Here is a 17,355-nt window from a genome sequence, read left to right as displayed (position 1 = left end):
AGGTATGGAAGTGCTTAGGAGAGACAGCAGTGGAATTTCTAACAAGGTTGTTCAATAGGATTTTAGAGAGTGAGAAGATGCCTGAGGAATGGAGGAGAAGCGTTCTGGTCCCGATCTTTAAGAACAAGGGTGACATGCAGAACTGCAGCAACTATAGAGGAATAAAGTTGATGAGCCACACAATGAAGCTGTGGGAAAGAGTAGTGGAAGCCAGGCTTAGGAAGAAGGTGGAGATTTGTGAGCAGCAGTATGGTTTCATGCCCCGTAAGAGCACCACTGATGCCATTTTTGCTTTGAGAATGTTGATGGAAAAGTACAGAGAAGGTCAGAAGGAGCTGCATTGTGTGTTCGTAGATTTAGAGAAGGCGTATGACAGGGTGCCGAGGGAGGAGCTGTGGTACTGTATGAGGTCGTCTGGAGTGGCAGAGAAGTATGTCAGAGTAGTTCAGGACATGTATGAGAGAAGTATGACGGTGGTGAGATGTGCTGTAGGTCAGACAGAGGAGTTCAAGGTGGAGGTGGGACTACACCAAGGATCAGCTTTGAGTCCTTTTTTGTTTGCTATGCTGATGGACAGGCTGACAGACGAGGTAAGACAGGAATCTCCCTGGACAATGATGTTTGCGGATGACATTGTAATTTGCAGTGAGAGTAGAGAGCAGGTGGAGGAACAGCTAGAGAGGTGGAGGTTTGCTCTGGAAAGAAGAGGTATGAAGGTCAGTCGTAGTAAGACAGAATACATGTGTCTGAACGAGAGGGATCAAGGTAGAAGCGTTAGGTTACAGGGGACTGAGGTGAAGAAGGTGCAGGAGTTTAAGTACTTGGGGTCAACAGTTCAGTGTGATGGGGATTGTGGAAAAGAGGTGAAGAGGCGAGTGCAGGCAGGTTGGAGCGGTTGGAGGAAAGTGTCAGGAGTGTTGTGTGACAGAAGAGTGCCAGCAAGACTCAAAGGAAAGGTGTACAAGACAGTGGTGAGACCAGCTCTGCTCTATGGGTTAGAGACGGTAGCAGTGAGACAGAGACAAGAGGCTGAGATGGAGGTAGCGGAGATGAAGATGTTGAGGTTCTCCTTAGGAGTGACCAGGTTAGACAGGATAAGGAACGAGTACATCAGAGGGACGGCTCACGTTGCCTGTGTTAGCGACAAAGTCAGAGAAGCCAGACTGAGATGGTTTGGACATGTTCAGAGGAGGGATAGTGGATATATTGGTAGAAGGATGTTGGAGATGGAGCTGCCTGGCCGGAGGGCAAGAGGACGGCCAAAGAGGAGATATATGGATGTCTTAACAGAGGACATGAAGTTGGCTAACGTTAGGGTAGAAGATGTTCATGATAGAGTGAGGTGGAAAAGGATGATTCGCTGTGGCGACCCCTGATGGGAAAAGCCGAAAGAGAAAGAAGATTTAGCTGTTACCCTGGTTACTATTATTATTACATGTGTTAACTTGAGAGTTTATGATGCATCCTTCCTGACCTAATTCCTCCGTGCACTTTGTTGCTCTACTGTGATGTAACCTCTTTGCTCTAAATAGTCAGGAGTCGTAATTACTTCCGCCACATGTGTAAGCGTGTGTATGATTTATGAGGCTCTTTCTCTGGCTGTCTTGGTTAAAAAGATTTGGAATCTTTTGTCCTTTTTTCATCATAACCTTTTTTCAGCTTTAAGTGTAAAATCCCAAAAATACCGGTGATCATAAAATACAAAAAATCGTTTTCTCAATCTGTTCCTTTGAACAAATAACATACAGAATATCCAGATGAGCTTAAAAAAAAAGTAAAATTATAGATACAGTACACAATAGAATGCAGACAAGCTACAGAACACAAAAGGTCACTACCATGATTTTAGTTCTGATGCTGATTTTCTCAAAAAATCACAGCTCAAAATGGATTAGGCTTCTTTAACGGATCAAAGATGACTAGATCAATACCTTTGAAGCTCCGATAAAGGTTGGGTGGGTGTTTACAAAAAAATAAATCTTAATTAAAAAAGGTGTTCACATGCATACACTGCTAGATAGAATGAAATCAAGTCGGTGGCCATCAGAGACAAGCTGCTAATGAACAGCACTGGCCAGCTTTGATTCAAAGCAACACTTGGTTGAATGTGTGTCAGCGCTTCAACACATTTCAATGTTGCTGACATATCAATGGCTAATCCTAACATTGACTGAATGTCATGGCTTCATTTGACTTTATTGATACATTTAAAGTTTGAATTACAGGAGTTAATGTTATCGGAAGGTCACAAATAAGACAAGACTATCTTTCAGTTTTATGTTTTAGTTATTTATTTATTTATTGTTTTTTTTTAATCTAGTAATGTTTGGTTCTACCAATTTCTATAAAGGCTGAACCAATATTATTTTGAGTGATGTAGTTTGCATTGTATTTGGCCACTGAGTCAATGTGCAAGATGAACAGGACATTTTGGAGCAGGTAGCTAATTGCAAAGGACTGTTTAATGAAAGTGTTTGTTAAAGGCTCTTCCTTCCAATGAAAGCTCTTATTTGTCTTTCATTGTGTAGCATGAAGCACTCAGATCAATGGACTTCCACCAGTAAGGCAAACTGCTCAATACAACTACTGTTGAATACAACAGTGACAAAAGCAAATTTTTGAGACGTGGTACTCTACCTTTTAACCCTTGTGGTATCCTACGTCAACATTGGGAGTTGGGTCATCTAGACCCACTAGACAGTGCGCTGAACCTTTTTTCTTCAATGATTTGTGATCTTCACTGGTGTCCATGGATTAGATGAAGAATTTCCACCTTTATCCACCTTTGTCATGGTAGGGATAACACGTCAATGTAAGGGTGGGGTCATCTAAGATAGCACAAGGGTTAAACAGATTCCTTACCGTTGTCTCAAAGTGAATACACAGTGAAAACCAAATGTATTCAACCTCGTTTTATTAAAACAGAGAAATGTGAACTACACCTAAGGTGAATCTAAGGAGCAGCTGTGATTACTGTATGTCGCAAGAAACAAACTGCTCTCACACAGATAAAGATTAAATGAAGACAAAAAGCTTCAAGCTGCTTCTTTTTTTTTCCAGAAGTTGAAAAAAATGCATTTCATCCTTTCCTCACCAGAATAAAAATAGGTAAACATCCTGGTTTGGTTGTTTGCAGAATACTCATTTTGTATTTGGAAACATTTTGCAATTTAGGGTGTATTCAGACTGGAAAAATCTTTTGTTGTAGATCGAGTCCCAACACCTTGCGTTTGGTCTGTATTCAGACTGGCATCAAGTGGACCATTCTGTTACGGACCAAATCTTGTGAACAAAACCAGGTGACTAAAGATCTTGGTCATTGGCCAGGAACTACAATCCTACAATCCTTATTGGGACAGTTAAGTTATTAAAACTTTATACTTCGATTACCAGTTTTGTACATGGGGAACAACACTTTTTACTTGTTACTTTGGTACAGCGGAGGCATCCTACAAGGCGGTTACTGGCAAGGAGACGGGCCGTGTGTGCATTAACTAAGAGGATGCAAGCAACTGCAGTGATGAGGAGACATTGGGTATGAAGGTATGCTGCTAAGTGTTTACGACATAAAGATTCTCAGGAAAACAGTGTGAGAAGCAATGTGCATTACGTTAAGTTGTTTTAATGAGCCTCAATTCATCCAATCCCATTTCAATGAGTTTCTGTGTCTCATCGTTGTGGTTTTATGGCATTGTTTTTAAGAGAATTCTGTTAAGGAAACTACAGGGTAGCTTTTAGGGTGACATCACAGCAATTCGTGCCGCTTAAGAGACACAGAAATGCACGTAAAACACATTTTCAGCTGTGTTAAAATAAACGTTCTAACAAGTACAGTTGTTTTTTACTGTTTGATAACACAACAATCTTCACTTAATATTTGTCCGTGGCTCATTTGTTGCTGCATTTCTGCTCTGTTTACTTCAGCCATGGTAGCCGTTTTGGTCCAGTTGTTCTGCACTGAGGAGGAATTGTATTCAGACTGGGGAATCTCAGAGTGAACCGAAGCTCAGTCCGATTGAAAATGAACCAAGACCACCTAAAAAAATGGGTCAAAGAGCCTTTCCTGTTCCCAGACGCGGATGTATTTAGACTGAAACTTGCTCCAGATTATCGGGGGAAACGAACTGCTTTGTTTTAAAAAGCACACCCTGTTCTGTGTCCTGATTGGCTGGAGACCTTGTCAGTCAATATCCTCCGTGTCTGCTGTACAGAAACGCGCTCTTCAGATCAGAAATCTTTGATCGAACACATCTTTGTTTTCATTCTAAGATTCTGGACCAGATTTCTATAAAAGTTTGAGAATTTAAAAAAGAGAAAAGTGTGAAAATGATCATGTCTGTGTGAGAAAAGTGTATTTAGGCAGTGAGGCGTTTTACTGCCTGTAATCAGACTCCGTGGATTTCACCGATCATGGGTTACTTTTAGAACGTAACTCCTGCCATAAATGAGGGAACTCTGTACTGGTGAAAAGGTAACGCAGATATATGCGTAGCTGCAGCAGAAGACGTAGACATTTACTTTTTCATCATTACTGGATGAGAAACAGACGTGCAGGACACAGCACAACAGCGCAAAACGTGAGACGTATGATGAGCACAAAGTCTCTGCGGAATTATGACGGGATCAGTATATTTTTCCTGAAGTTTTGTCTTTGAAAATCATAGAGTGTTATTTGGTCATTGTTTTATTTCATAAATAATGTTATTGATTTTATTAAAAGGATCATGAATGAATTTAAACCTTATTCAAAATAGCACTTTACAACTTCTTGAAGGTACCAAAGGGCTTCACAATAAAAAAGAGATCTAAAATAGCAACAAAAGTTTTAAACTAAAAACTCTAGAATATTCTGTTTTAGAATATAATTTTAAATCCAAATGTTTTCATCTACATTCCATGTTATATCATTTTCACTCCATGCATCTGCTCGTGTTCAGGTCGTTCAATCGAATTTTAGAACCCAATGTGGCCCGGGAGGTAGAAAATAAATGCCCACCCCTGGTCTTGTGTGAACATTGTGGGCTAAAAGAATGCACATTCTTGAACTGCACCACATGCCCAGTGTGTACATAACATGATAACTGAGAGGAATATAGGTGTTTAATGTTGTGTTGTCAATCACTTCAACTCATTTTTGAAGTCCTAATAGTTGCATCAATGTAAAGAACTGTGAAAAAAGCACAAAAATTAACACAAATATAATATTTTTATTATCTAATTTAACTACATTTATCTACATTTATGTTCTGAACTGTTAAATGTGAGGGCATAAAGATGGAAATTAGCCACGTGAGCTATGATTTGGTGCAAAGCATGCTTTCCTCAGTTTTTGATGCTGATGAACATGCAGTCTCTGTTCAACTCTATCAGTCAGTCAAGGATACCAAGTTACAAAATAAAACCATAATCTACGACAAATATTGAGATTGTATGTGAAATGCAATATAATATGGAGAAAAACTGCCAAAAAAAACTGCAGGTAAGAGAAACGACAAATCCTCTCTGTATGAATTCTCTGACACAAGTTTGGGTCAAGCATTCAGTTCACAGTGTCATCTCAGAAGAAGCCAGCATAATGGGGCCATAGACAAGCAGCATGTGTGTTTGTATGTGTGTAGTGGAGATGATGATGGTCAGGAAATAGGACTCTGCTCCAGATTGACAGCAACAGGACAGCCGTAACACGAGACATTCAAATTATACATGAGACCTCTGCTTTTTTTTTTTAAAAGTTTGAATTTCTTTAAATCAGTGTTTTAAAACACCAGATTGCCAGATTGTTTGTTAAAAAAAGCTGCAAATGTGCTCCACAAAGGTACTGGGCAGTTGTTTCCAACACAGACAGACAATGTGGCAGAGGAACACTCCTCACTCCCTGGTTTTCTATTATTATGGAGATTTCCAGATAAAGTGCAACTCCTCCACGAGAAATGCACTCCAGTGGAGACTCAGAGACGAGGCTGCATCTGCATTTGCACAAATCGGAGTTCGTTCTATGGAGAGATAAACACTAATTATAATTCTGCACTGGTCCAGGCTACTAAAGACAGCTGTCGAAAGACAAAACCCCAGCGTGTTTTACTGTTCGAGCAAATAGCAGCAGATTTTCCCACAATTTGGCCTCTGAGAAATTGATAAATGAGTCCATCCACAAGAAATTCATTTTCTTCATCCATATCTCTCTTAATCCTATTCAGTGTACTGGAGTTGCTGGAGCCTATCCTAACCAGTGTTGGGCAAAGGGTGGGACAGGTCAACAGTCTGTCGCAGAGCAGAAATTCATTTTTTTTTATATAACTCTCTGAGATGATTGTTCTGTTCCAAAATTAAACATCCAAAAGGGACACGACAAGCAATAGTTAAATCCATGTTTTTCAACCTTTTTTGAGCCAAGGCACACTTTATCCTTGACAAAAATCCCGCAGCACACCAGCATCCAAAAATTTAAAAAAGGAGAAACTCCTTGTTTGACAGCTGGAAGTTGCAGCTGTTTTTTCTAAAAGATGTTTTAAAAGTTAAGTTAATTTTTAGTAATAATTTGCAATTTTAAAAATTTTTATAAAATGCAATTTTGTGTAACCTCACAAAAACCAAATATATTCTTTCTAAATAGTGATTTATTTATTTATTTGTTTTTTCAATGTAGGTGCTAAGGTAACTCATATGTCTCTGTTTCATTCATATGAATGACTTTTATAAGTAACATAATCTGCATATATTATATATAACTGATCTGCATTTGCAATGTTGATTTCTGAAATAGTTATTTTTACATAATAATTTAAGTAATTCATCTTCGTCATGTGCTTTATTGATACTTTACGATTCTTAATTCTGTCTGATAAAAGTTATGAACTGGATATTGATAAAGCATGTTATAAAATGGTTATAGTATAACGGGGTGGGATTATATAAGTTCGCTTCCTTCCACTCCCTTTCAAGCAATATATATTAATATGCCCAATTATCCTAAGTTTCATTAGTTACTGTATGAATGTATAACTGATGATTATATTGCTTTTGTGTATCATTTGTATTTGATTGCTTGAAATAAACCATTTCAAATCAAATCAAACTGTAATTTTTGAACAATTATATGATCACAATATGTTTGATACATTTTACACAAAAAACTAAAATTAAATTTATGTTTTTTGTAATTACACAAAAAGTGAACATGTTGAACTTTTATTAGGTTTTTTCTTTTCTTAGTCAAAAATGAAGTCTTTAAAAACTTTAACAAAAATGTTTTATTTCTTTTTAGATTATTAAATTGTTTCAATTTAATTTAATTTTTTCTGTTGACCACTTCACCTTAATCCTGTTTCTTAAATGTTATTACTTCTTCTAATGTTTAACATATAAAATAATCCAGACATTATTAGAAGTGTTTCAGTTAGAAAGATGACTTGGACCAAACTCTGGGATGTTTAGCTGTTAACAAACACAAACCTTGAAGGAGAACTAAACTGTTGACCTCTGATTTCATCAAGAAGATTTAAAAACTATTTATGTGTGTTTGTTGTGGTTTCAAGACGTTTAACAGGGAAGACTTATTATACGCTGAGACGCTGTAACTTTAACCCGATGCATCATGGGAGATGTAGTGCGAAAACTGCTACAGATCGCAGATGGACTCACCTCTCTTAGCTTCATTGTTTTATTCACTTGTTCCATGGTCTGACACCTGACCATCTCCCACACTGGTTGAAAAACACTGAGTTAAATAAACATTAGGAAAGGATCTGTTAGTGTCCCATGACCCAACCTTACAGCGTTGTTTGAGAAAACAATCAAGTCTCCAATGATCTAGCTGAGATTTGACAACTTATCTGTGATGTTTTCTCAAGGATTTTGAGAGGCAACAAGCAGCAAGGGTTAAGAAAATTGTATAAAATCAACCAAGAGAGCTCAAGAGGAAGCTTTTGTTGGTGGGCTTGTATTATGAAATGTTTCCATCCTCCCATCAACATATTTGAAGAACGATACTGTGACAATCATCAAGAGCCTCCAGAGCCCATTTCAGCAGACTTGAAGTCAGGCAAATCCCACGATGACCCTTCTGCAGCTGTTCTGCTGCTGGTACTCAAACTAATCTTACCATCTTCAATCCACAAGTTTCACTCATGTCTTAGTATTCTAAAGCCATATTTCCATAAAGTGGTACAGTTCAGATGAGGTTATGATGACACAGTTCATGATAACCAAGCTTGTGTGAGTAATCTCACACATTTAGCTCCTCTTTACTCAGCAGTGGGGATATTTCTGTGACCTGTCAGTGGATGGAGGTCTGCAGCTCCATCCTAACCAAAATCTAACCGTCTATTTAGCATTTAAAAAGGTGGGACTTGGTTTTTTTAAACCCTTAAAGAGCTGATTACATGCATGTGCACACATGTAAAGCTTCCCCTTAACATTCAATGGTGGAACTCAATTTTAACTTGGCGCTAATCCAATCTCCTACAGAATTATCTGTGCAACAAGTAGCTGCAGCTTCTGTTATTTTTTTATTAATGTAAACATTTAAAAATGTTATATTTTTGGTATTTTAACCACGATGCAAATGAATTTTATCATCATAATTTTTTGTGGATTTGCCTTAACCCTTGTGCTATCTTAGATGACCCCACCCTTACATTGAGATGTTCTTCCTACCATGACAAAGGTGGATAAAGGTGGAAAGATTTCATGTAATCCATGGACACCAGTGAAAATCACAAATCATTGAAGAAAAAAGGTTCAGCGCACTGTCTAGTGGGTCTAGATGACCCCACTCCCAATGTTAAAGTGCCTAGGATAGCACACGGGTTAACGGCTTTTAAACAATTACAGCTTCAGCAACGATTGTGTGAAGGTATAGAAAAGTGAAATTTCAGTGTCACTATACACCACCATAACTCAAAGCTTGAAAATATGAATTCACATTTTACCAGTGGAGCTTTGGAACTTACAGACATTCACTCATTCACTTTCGGACGTCACTTTACACGCCATTATCAATTACGCTTTCACTTTGAGCCAAATAGCTTCATTCTCAACCAGTCCCAATCATGTTTTCGCATTCAAATTCATGAATGGTTGTCTTTTTCTGCATTTTAAACAGTTGGCTGGTCCTCCTCCACCCCGTTTTCCACCTGCAGCGATGCTTCGGCATGTTCTAAACACCATCAGCGTCTAGGCTCTGGGTTTATAAATCTGTTAATCACTAGGAAAAATGTCCACAAGATATTTTATCTGGCTTTAAGTGAATAAAAATGTCCCACTGGAACTAAAGATGTCTCCATCTGAAAACAAATAGTGATGTCCTGTCCTTTAAAGCCAAATTAAATTGTGAAATAAGCCAAAAACTCTCATGTTTAGGTATATTGTTCTGGTAGGGGAAATATTCTAAATTAAGCATTTATGACTTCAAAAAAAGATTTTGTATCTTTAAAGTTGCTGTATTTATTCACTTCTTCCCCAAATATATGCAACTATCCTTGCATCTAAAATATAATCATTTTAAAGACTAAAAATATACATTTTAAGATAATTTTCTTTAGAAAATTTTTATTATTATTGTAAATGTATATTTATCTTGAAACATCTGCGTCCTGTTGTTAAAAATGTGTTTCTACTGTGATATGAGTCAAATTAAGTTTCCCTAAATCAAGTCTGTTGTTCTTTATACATTTTCACTTGTCTGAAATAAATAATTTTTCTTAAAACCAGACCACTCACCATCACAAATTAAACTTTGGTTTAAAAGTATTAAAGTAAAGTTTAAAAAAAACTTGTTTCATTAGAGATTTAAACTACAATACGATGTTTTTCAGAGATGGTTACAGAGAAGTTATGACCTAACAAGATATTCAAGATTTTTTTGTCTTAAAAAGAGTTGTTACATTTAAACGAAAATATTTTTAAACCAGACAAAAATACTTGGTGAGACTTTGTGGTTTCGCTGTGTTCATCTCAAGCACACAAAATGTAATCGGCCTGATCACTGGAGATGATGGATGTCTTTCATGCTCATTTGTCTGTAACACAAAGAAATCTTTATTTGCATTCCTGATAGCTCTCCTTGTTGAAATTGAGAAGTCAACAATACATGAGCCTATATCCTAACAGGACCTTTTTCTATGCATTTCTATAGGTTCAGTTTTTTTTTTTTTGTCAACATGTTTTTTTTTAAACAGATGTGGACAAAGATCTGCAGATTCTGAAACTTTGATGCCAGCATGTCTGATGGAAGCTGAGCCAATTTAAAAGTCTCCTCACCTTGTCAGCGTCAGTCATCTCAGACGATACGTCTGGTCTGAAACGATTTCCTGTAAAGCTGTCAAATCTTTAGGTGTGAGAGCAGAAACCCCCCTGAGAGATTTTGGGTGGGGATGGGGGGGGGGGGGGGGGGGGGGCAACAGTTACATTCTTAATTATGATAAATTCATGTGGCAGCCCCCCTGTGTGATACGCTTCACAATAAGATCTGGGGTTAAGCGTGACACATTCATCCATACTGGGAGATTAATTTAGATGTAGAGCCTTAATATGAGCTGAATGTGAATGTGGGAATGTTAAAGCTTTATGTCAGCTTATCTTAATCAAACATGGCTGATAGAAAAATGGCTGTAGATTAGAGTTCCTTTTACTTCAGAAGCAAAAGCACGTTGATGTCACTGTTAATTGTTATTCATATGTAGGGAAGGATGAAAGATCTACTCCACTGACCAGGATTATGTTATAACTCAAATTGTGGCAAGACTTTGTGTTTAATGTGTATTTTAACCTTCTAATCTAGAAATACAACTCAAGCTGGTTAACAAAATGATGCACAGCAACAGCATCTTCAATTAAAACCGTTGACTGTATGAAAGAAATGGACTGAGTGACTCCTCCCCTTTGGGCTCCAAAGGGGAGGAGTTGGTTGAAGGAGCCCAAAATCCCAAAGACTTCTATTGAGAACTAAACAATGTGATTGTATTTGTGATTTAAAAAAAAAAAAACTCCCAGCTATTGAAGTTGTAAACAGTCCAATCATATGCATCATACCATCTTTCAAGATGGCGCCTTAAATAATTAGCTGGAAGCGAAAATTATACAAACTATTCTATCCCTAATCTTAACCGTAACCCAAAAGTATTTAGAATTGTAGAAAAAACTTTTATTAAAGTTTAATAAACTAATAACTGTAACTGTTTGGGTCACCAGTAAAAAAATTTCAAGCAAAGTGGGGGAACTTCTGGTTCCAGTCGAGAAGTATCGGTACTGAACTTTGTTGTCTGCAGCCAGGTCCTCTTGGACTGACTCAGACCAACCAAATGAGCTCAATGTAGTCGCCATTTTTCTGCGATACAGACTCTGACCAATCACTGCTTACTGACATAAACATGGCAGAGTTTGACATTTGAAACATCTTAAAACAACAAACTATTGCTCTAAAAGTGTACGGTATACTTTTTTTTTTTTTTGTAAATCTGGTTACCAACGTAATAATTACGGAGCAAAAAGTCTGAATCTACAGCAGCAAATCTGTGCAATAAATTGATATTTTATATGATACATAAATATTTTGAGAACATTCATATTTATTTGGGCTATTTGTTAGACATTGGCTGCATTTTTAAACAAGTCAGGGTTTTAAAATATATTCCACTTATAGATAGTTTGAGGTTTTAAATCAGAAATAAAGCATCTGATAAACACTGCTGGATTTGTTCTATGATTAAATCCATACAAACACTGCCAGAGGATCAAAGATATGTAAGTTACTGTATGTCTGCAAATGCAAACCTAATTGTTTTAATCAAAACGAGAATTATTTTAAGTTGTTTTATTTTCAAACTCCTAAAATGGCATAAAACAGCAATAAGAATAATGAAATGTCCAAATATGAAGCAAAAAATGACAGGATAAAATAAAAAATAATGAAAAAGAATTAATTTCTAGCAGTTTGCCAAAAGTATGAAGTCAATAAAAACTAAAATTAAGAAGCGAACAAAACAAAAAAAGCATCTCAATTTAGATTAAAGAGCCACTTCAGTGAAAATTGTGTTTTGGGTGTTTTAACATCTTCTTGTTGCATTTTTCTGATGATGGAGGACATATATGAATAAAAATTCAGCTTAAAAAATTCCATTTCTGATTATTCCTTTATTCAAATGATTGTGAATCAGGAGCAGAGGAAAAAATGCTATTTGAAAAAGAGCTGATAGGTGACGTTGCTCCCTGCTTTGAGCTCTTGGCAATGGGGAGGGGAAGGGGGGGGGGGGGGGGCAGTCCCGCCCACAACTCAGAGGTAAATTTCTAACAAACTGCTTTTGCAGAAACTATGTCCCAGAAAACAACACAGTTTTTTTTTATTTAATCAATATTAAAAAAAAAACACTGGGAACGGCTCAAAAGATGATCGGAGTGCGGCTTTAAGACATTTAATCCTTTTGAGAGAAATTATCTGACATGATCTGATAAAGCAGCTCCATCATACAAAGACAATTATTATCATTGTTTTATTTTAAACTTTAAACCATTCAAAGAAAATAAATACAAATGTTTTTATTACTTTGCTTCCTTACTTTTTATTACTCTGACGTTTGAAGTATTTCATAAGACACTTGCATTGTTTTATCATCCTTATTTGTAATCACAGATGTATTAAAGGATTTTATGTAACTTTGAGTTTACAGTGACATTTTTATGAGGGCAAGTCTTTTTGGTTGAAGATAATCCTCGCCCTGACATTTGGCCTGATAATGTTCTCCAATGTTGCACACTAATAGTATGTTCATCTGAAATATAAAAAACTACTCATGGAGACGGCAGCAGTTTAAATATGATGTTCTGCTGTCAGACATAGAGGTCCTTAAACCTCAGCTTTGTGGAACAATTATAATGGCGATTGAGGTATTTGGGATCCATCCAGAACAAAGATACTGGATTTGATGCATCTTAAGGAATACTTACAAAGCTCTTTTTATTATGATTATGCCAAAATAAAAACTGTGTTGTTTTCTAGGTCATAGTTTCTGCAGAGCGGCAGTAGTTCATTAGTAATTCACCTCTAAATTCTGGGCAGAAAATCCTACCCCCACTTCCCATCATCCATCTGTTTAACATGCTCTCCCACTTGCTTACACACTCTTTCAACACCAACCTAACTTTAGCTGTCAAACAAAAATGGGGACAAATATTAGAGCTATCCAGTCGTACAGTTTTGAGCCAGATACCAGCTCAGAACAGGAAATCAGAGACGTACATGGATCTATTTGTTTGTCAGGATGCATCAGAATGGAACGGAGCATGGAGCTTGTGGCTTGCTGTTGTAGGTTTTATATAACAAGTTTTTTCCAACTGCACTTTTCATCTGCTTCTGTTTCACTGTGATTTCACTAAAGAAATCACTAATAGATGTTAACTTTAATTTTCTTCATCTATGTCCTCCATCAGGAGGAAAAATGCAGTAAGGACACGTTAAAAATATCAAAAACACGTTTTTCTTCAAAGGGTGGGGTGGGGCCTCCTCCTTGATCATTTTGGGTGTTCTCTACACCCTGCATGATTTATACCAGTGGAAAACTGGAAAAAGCCAAACTGTGTGTTTGTCTGTCTCTCTGTGATGACTGTCATCCTGTGGAGATTGTAACCTGGTTCTCTTTTGAGTTAGAATGGGGTTAAATGGGTCTAAATATTGGAATTATGGGTCGACAGATGGATAGACGCTCAGCAAATGAATCATGTTAAGTAAGCTTACACTATTGGAGAACAGACAAACTGCTAATATGCATTTTTTTTTTACAGTATCCCCTGTTCTGCTATAACAACTGGCTGCTCCATTTCTGTCAGCAGCAGATGGGAGCTTTCTTTCGAGGAAACTCGTCATTTATGAAAACTGAAAGTATGACTGCGCTCGTACGCTGCGACTACACCCAGGCTCCCCCTGAGCGTCTTATTCTGTCTCCAGATCTGTCCCTGTGGATTTCTGAGAGGATCAGATTTAAGTGACATCATAAGCATACATATGAGTTTAAGAGGAGGAGGTGTCAGTGACAGACTTGCCTGTGCTTTCTGCTGTCATCCAACTTGAACTCCTGCTGCTCCATCCTTTGCCCCCGTTCCCCTCCCGGCATCTTTTCCTCTTTGTCTTCACTTGCTTTCGCTTGCCTCTCTCCCGTCTCAGCACCTGTAGGAGTCTGCATTTAGACCGAGTGAGTTATCTGCGCCTCTGAGTGTTTGCCTGCAACAGCTTTGGATGTCTGCACGCTCCCTGGGAAGACTTCACAATGTGACAAGTGTGTGTGATCGCCCGGCTTCTCCCAAAAAAAACAAAAATCCCCTCCGACTGTCTGCTCCTTTTCCTCCTCGTCTTCCTCTCTGTTCTGTCACAAGTGGTGGCAGAGGTGAAGACAGGCCATCAAAATGGAATGGGAAGGGGTGAACGCAGAGGGAAGGTTAAGGAGCCAGTTTGAGTGGGTTTGGAAAACCTACAGTTCTCAGCCCCCCCAGTCTGGACCCTTAGGACCGAGAGGAATGAAGGTGATCAAATGCCTTCTCGGTGATAGGAACAGCACAGATGCTTCTCCTGTCAGTCTTCCCTCATTCTTTTTGCCTCTACTGGCTTGGAAAACTCAGCAGATCCATAAAAAATTAAGGAATATCCAACATTGAGGGGTCTTGCACCCACCTCCGCACGCTTCCAGAGAAAGTTTTCCACACCTTTACTCCAGCTGTCAGCCTCCTTGGTGGTGGTACGCATCTGCAGGGGGAAATACCTCGTCCTTAGGTCCTAAGAAATGCCAAATCAAGATTTAAGTTTAAGATTTTGACTTTTTGGCCTCTTTCCCATATGGATGCAAGCTGATCCAGATGTTGGAGGATGGTTGAAGCATCGGGAGCAAACAGCAGGACAGATGGCCAGGTCTGAAGGGTCAGGACGGCTGTGCACTAGCAGGTCCTCATCCTGTTGCACTGATTTGATTTTTTTTTTCCCAGAGTTTCTCCCTGACTGCTGCGCTGGCGCTCATCTGCCTGAGCTGTCACACCAGTAATCCTGCTTTCCACTCCCTCTGTAACTCCATTCCCCCTCACTCCATCACAGGAGGGGCTGCATGTGAGTCCCGATAATAATGGTGCGAGGATTTAGCCCGCCTCCCTTCCTCTCCTCTCTCTCTCCCTCACTTCGGTGCAACCCCCTCCTCCTCCTTCTCCTCCTCTTCCTCCTCCTCCTCTTTTGGCTCCCGTTTCTTCCAGATTAACATTCACCTTCATCCTGTCAGTGTCCATCTTATCTGAAAATCATCTCTTTTCATGGCTTTGTCACTCCTCTCTATGGTGTTCCTTCACTTTTCAACAGGTCCAAAAATAAACAGCAATGATGGTTTCGAATTCCACTCCGGACCCCAGATGGTCCATCTGTTGTAAACCACAATTTTATATTAATAAGACAACAGAACATGAGCTTTTTTGTTTGTTTTTTTCTTTTTCTTTTTCTTTTAGACAAATTTACAAAGCTGATTTTATAGTCAGCTCTTAGTGCTCAGACATTTACCTTTGCTGTAAGTATCACGCCGATCATCTTTTTATGTTTAAAAAGCTTTTCCATTATGATTATTTTATTTTTATCAAAAGTTTTTTGTTTTTTTCGAAAAGCCTGTGTCTGAATTTAGGACATAGTTTTTTTTTTTGCAGTATTGATTAGAAATTAACCTCTGAGTTGTTGGGAGCTCTCTGTTTACGTGCTCTCCCATTAGCTCACAGCCCTCACACCCCCCAACCTAACATTACCAGTGCAACAAAAATGGCGAGCAATAGAAATTCCAGCTCAGACGAGGAAAACAAAGACGTGCATGGATCTGGTCTTCTGCAAGTGGAAGCGTTGGAATGGAGCAGAGCATATTTTCCACATCACAAATAAATTCTCTTGAATTTGCAATTAAACCCTGATTCACAAAAATTTGAATAAAGACATATTAATAAATGTAATTTGAAGAGGATTTTTCTTTATAGGTGTCCCCCATACGAAAAATCAAATCAAATCAAATCAAACTTTATTTATAAAGCACTTTTCATATAAAAATATAACACAAAGTGCTTTACATTAAAACAACAAAATATAAAAACAAGCAAGCATTAATAAATAAATAAATAAATAATAGGGCCCCCCTCCCCGTACCTAGCCCCCCACGCCTTTCACACCTCCCACTCTCTAACTGATGGAAAATGACAATGAAAAATAGGCTGTAAAACATATGCTGAGCACAAAAACATGATGCGGGAAACGCTAATAATTGGAACCTCCCCCCCTGTGAACAGCCGCATAGACGGCCAAATGCAACATCACAGGCGGGGACCGCTCCACCACAGCTAAGCGGTGATGCAGGTCCCCACCCAGAGCCGCAGCGGCTGAACAGCAGCCGTCCAAGAGGGAGAGGTTCCAGCTGAGGAAGCACCGGAAATAAAAATGAATAAAAATTGAGAATCAAAAAGTAAACATATTGATAAAAACGATAAAACATTGAAATAAGGTAAATTAAAATAACACGTTAAAAATCAGGTTCAAGTTCATAAAACAAGATAAAATGGATAAAGAAATAAAATAAAAATAGAAAATACATATAGATAAATAACAATAAATAAATAAAAGTAGTAAAATAAATAAATAATAAATAAAAATTAGCTAAAAGCCAGGTTAAAAAGATGGGTCTTGAGCCTTTTCTTAAAAGTATCAATGCTCTCTGCGGCTCTCAGGCCCTCTGGCTGGAAAAATGCTTCAAGAACATCTTAAAACACATTTTTCACTCAATTTGGGCTTTAAAAAACAGGTTCTAAACCAATTTTGCCTCGTTGTTATCATAACAAAGGATGTCAAAGATTCTTTTCGATTATGCAAAGCTTTTTGTTTCTGCTGTCACTCTGCCATGTTTTTGTTTTGTATTGTCTGATTTATTTGCAGTTGAAAAAATAGGTTGGAAAAAATTTGAAAGAAAAGGAAGTCTCCTACAACATGTTATATGATAACAAAACGTTTTAAAAAATAAATTGAAAAAACTTTTAACTTCAAAATCCTCATTCTACATCTCTATGCAAACATGATCGATTAGGGTTTTTCCTGATATGAAATTAACATGAAAAACATAATTTTGCCGGGTACTGTCAGTATTTCATAAAATCAATCACAATATCAAATAAAAATGTCAAAATAAAAAATGTTTACCACTTAAATAATAATGAATTTATGGCCTCAATTAAGATCTACATTAATGATATTATTGAACACATAGGGTAATTGTTAACTTCAAACTATAAATGACCTGTATTGTCTTCAAAATAGCACAACAGCTTTATAATCAATTGTTATAACTTTTAAACTAAATATAAATA

The 17,355-nt window shown here is 37.7% G+C and overlaps 1 protein-coding gene across 1 annotated transcript in view; it reads right to left on the bottom strand.

The window, feature by feature from the left end:
• LOC101166504 (glutamate receptor ionotropic, NMDA 2C) overlaps nt 1-15,325 on the bottom strand; it is a 75,067-nt gene extending 59,742 nt beyond the window's left edge. Inside the window, exon 1 of the mRNA XM_023949657.1 lies at nt 14,035-15,325. The gene's annotated coding sequence lies outside the window, so the exon portion shown is untranslated. The remainder of the gene's footprint in view (nt 1-14,034) is intronic.
• Between the last annotated feature and the right edge of the window lie 2,030 nt (nt 15,326-17,355).

The sequence above is a fragment of the Oryzias latipes genome, chromosome 19, assembly GCF_002234675.1.
Source record: "Oryzias latipes chromosome 19, ASM223467v1".
In the NCBI taxonomy this organism is placed as follows: Eukaryota; Metazoa; Chordata; class Actinopteri; order Beloniformes; family Adrianichthyidae; genus Oryzias; species Oryzias latipes.
Note: the sequence above shows the minus strand (reverse complement) of the source record. Positions and strands in the feature narration are given on the sequence as shown.